The 3,618-nt window shown below is 37.4% G+C and overlaps 1 non-coding gene across 1 annotated transcript; it reads right to left on the reverse strand.

The window, feature by feature from the left end:
* Positions 1 to 2,538: 2,538 nt before the first annotated feature.
* Positions 2,539 to 2,668, reverse strand: LOC149271960 (small nucleolar RNA SNORA35). The gene has a single exon (XR_016279641.1). It is a non-coding gene; the product is annotated as a small nucleolar RNA SNORA35 (small nucleolar RNA).
* Positions 2,669 to 3,618: the final 950 nt, after the last annotated feature.

Consider the following 3,618-nt stretch of genomic DNA (forward strand, 5'->3'; position numbering starts at 1 on the left):
TGTACCACAGGCAGTATAATTAGGCTGGTTTACTAGTAGACTGTCCAACAGAGCTAGAAAAGATAGAAAGGGCTAATATGCAGCTGCTAAAAAACATTGTTATGTGATAATACTGGTTTAACAAAGAAAGGAGTATAATATTTTAGGAAACTTATTTTTAATCAGATACTAGTAATAAGAAAAATAATGGGAATTTCCCTTTGGACACACACCTCATGGAGGAATAGGGGCTCAAACTAGATATGTTTCCAATTTATTCTCACTGATAACCTGAAATGAAAACTAATTTGTTTTTCACTCTCTTTATGGTCTAGTAAAATCTCAGTTGTTCCTCCTACACCACCTGCTTACAGTGATGATCATTCAGGAAATGACTCTGTGGTAATGTGCAAGTGTATTTACAAATTTTAAAAAATCAAGTTTTCCACATACTGTATATACATACCTGAAACCTAGATACACCCACATCTACGTATGGGACCAGCTGTAACACAATAGAAAATGAATAAAATTTCTAATTACTGTTCATCCATGTACATTTCACCCTCAAATGAGTCATCAAAAAACAAATCCAGACAAACTATTAGAAATGATAGATAAAAAACCCATGACCTCCACTGGATGGAAGTGGATAGTAAAATGGTTAATGGTTTCTTAGGAGTATGTACAAATATTTCACTAAATGTTCAGTTAGGAGGAGTAGGGGATATGGATTAGTTATTCACACCCAAATATATTATTATCCAACAGGGTGTAGGGTATGTTTTTATCTCTCTCCCATTAACCCAATAAGGTTTCCTGGTGACAAATGGTCAATAACGTAATTATTTACGTGGTATTCTGCAATATCATAAACAACTCTCCCCGCATCATACTTCATGAATTTAGATGTTGATGAAATTCTGTAATGCATACATCAGATTATGAATTATGCCTTTCCAAAAATTTAACATCAGGTTTACAAAATTTCCCTGCTACAAATTTCCTTTTCCCTAATTTACTGAAGTATATGTCTCAGCTAGAAAAATTCAACTATTTTTGTATTCCCAGTTTAGAAATATAGAAAGCATGGTTACATGATTGATTGAGCCATCTTTTCTAATCCATCTGAAATTGGACATCTATTCCACATGCTTTTCACTCTGCACCTGGTAGTTAAGCGTTACACTGCAAAAGCTGCTTTGAATGTGTGCTAGTGTAGTGTGTTAGAGTGGGTATGTGTTACTGTATGATGTTAGTGAGTGTGTTTTAGTGTTTGTGTGTTAATGTATGGTGTTAGAGCGCATGCAAACACTAGTATAGTATTATTGTTTGTGTGTGTTAGTGTATGGTGTTATAGGGTGTGGCTGTTAGATTGTGTGTTGGTATGTGCATGTTCTAATCTGTGTGTGAGTGTGCATGTGTTAATTATGATGGGGCAGAGGTCCACTTAGCTTTGCTTGCAATATTTTTCTATATAAAAATGCATCTTTGTTACAGGAATTTAACAAAGCCAAAGGATTTAATAAGTCGATGGAGAATGTGTTTTTCTGTCTCACTACACAAATGAAAAGTAAGTATTACATGTACCATGGAATGTTGTTCAGTCTAAAATAGTTACATAATGTGTTTTTTTTTTTAAAAGATATGAATCTATCAAGTTCAACCTTTTCATGCTTCTCTAATTACGTTGATCCTGATGAAGGCAAAAAATCATCCTTAACCCCTTCGTGACAAAGGCTGATTCTATTTTTTGTACCCTTCGTGACAATGGCTGTTTTATCATTTCTGCGGTGTTTCTGTTTAGCTGTAATTTTCTCTTAACTCATTTACTGAACCCACACAAGTTATATATTGTTTTTTCAGGACAAGAAGGGCTTTCTTCAGACACCATAATTTTTTCCATATGATGTAATTTCCTATAATAAAAATAATACAATATGACGGAAAAAAAAACAAAACATTTTCTCACTTTTATTTGAAAAATCTTTTATTCATCATAAAAAACGACTGAAAAAACCTGCTAAATAGATTCTACTATTTGTCCAGAGTTTAGAAATACCCAATGTTTTTTTTGCTTTCTTCTACACGTTATGGGGCAATAAGTACAAGTAGCGTTTTGCTAATTCAAAACCATTTCTCTCTGAATCTGGTAATTTTGTCTCCATGTGGTATTTGGGGCATCTTTGAAGCCAGCAAATTAAATTTACCCCACCAAACCATATATTTTTGAAAACTAGACACCCCAGGGTATTTTAGATGCTGATAGTTTAACCCTTTCCATGCACTAATCCTACCACCAACCCTTGTCAAAGTTTGTGATAGTAATTGTTTTTGGTGTTTTTTTCACACACTTTGTACTTCAGGTGTGAAATTACAGCTCCTGGTATATGTCACTGTCCCACAACACCCCGATATGTGTTCAGCAACATCTCCTGAGTACATTGATACCCCACATGCATGGGTTTGTCAGATTGTTTGGGGGCAAAAGGGCCACATTTGGAACATGAGCAATTCAGTTTTTCAACTAGGAAGTTTTACATCTGGGTAAAGAAAAATGCTTGTACCCAACTATCAGTAGGGACAGGTTACAAGAAAGCCTGGCCTATCTCCAAGAAGGGATTTGATCTAGCACCTTAAGCGGTCCCTCATGCCACGGAATGGACACAGGGTTCACTTGACAGTGCAAATAAAAACGCTTAAAAAATGGTGGAGCAAATAAAAGCTAAAAAACAGTAAATGTAACAAACATTTTTTTTTAAAAAAATACAAAAATGGAGCAGGAACAAAAAAAAATAAAAAATGGAAACTGTGTGATACAACTTGAAGCAGTCACCGACACAGAGTGCAGGTTTTCCAGGGCAATCTGGACAGTAAAATGTGGTGTCCTTTCTTTGCCCCCTGCTGTAGCATACCCTGCATCTCTTTTGGGGATTCTGCTTCTTTGCTGTAGGGGGGATTTTAAAAATAAAATGGGTAGCCCCAATCCTGCTGGTTCCCATCACCACTTGGGGACCAGGTGCATCACGGTACAAGATACTTGAAATTACTTGGAGCTGAAACTGCAAAAAAGACAGTTTGAGCACAGTTTCTGCTTTTTTGTGCAACAAAAAAGCGTTATAGGTTGCAATTTGCATTAGGTAAATTGCAACCTTCTTGTACCAGACCTTTGTCTTCCTCATAATGAGGTAGGGCTGTAGGAGTTGATCTGACAGATCAACTCCACCCATGTTCTTATTATAGGCCCTGATGCACACTGGCTTTCTAGTGACCCCAGCTCTGCCACGGACAGAAACCTCCACGGTTCTCTCATCGTGGATGGTGCTCAGCATGCACACCTCTTTTCTGTCCCTGAACTTCAATGCCAAAAGCTCCTCTTGACGTAGAGCTGAGGTCTCCCCCTTTCCTAGCCGGGTTCGTGCCAGGTGTTGTGGGAAACCCAAGCGGTTCTTTTTTATAGTACCGCAAGCTACTGTATCAAAACAATACAGCAGCTTGAACAAAGGGATGCTTGTATAGAAGTTATCTACATACAAGTGGTAGCCTTTGTTCATAAGGGGGGATATTAGGTCCCAAACAATCTTGGCACTGGTGCCCAGATGTTCTGGGCAACCTGGAGGGTCAAGGTAGCTATCCTTA

Source organism: Sceloporus occidentalis, unplaced genomic scaffold (genome assembly GCF_023333645.1).
Source record: "Sceloporus occidentalis isolate IW3139 unplaced genomic scaffold, rSceOcc1.0.p SCAF_441, whole genome shotgun sequence".
Taxonomy (NCBI): domain Eukaryota; kingdom Metazoa; phylum Chordata; class Lepidosauria; order Squamata; family Phrynosomatidae; genus Sceloporus; species Sceloporus occidentalis.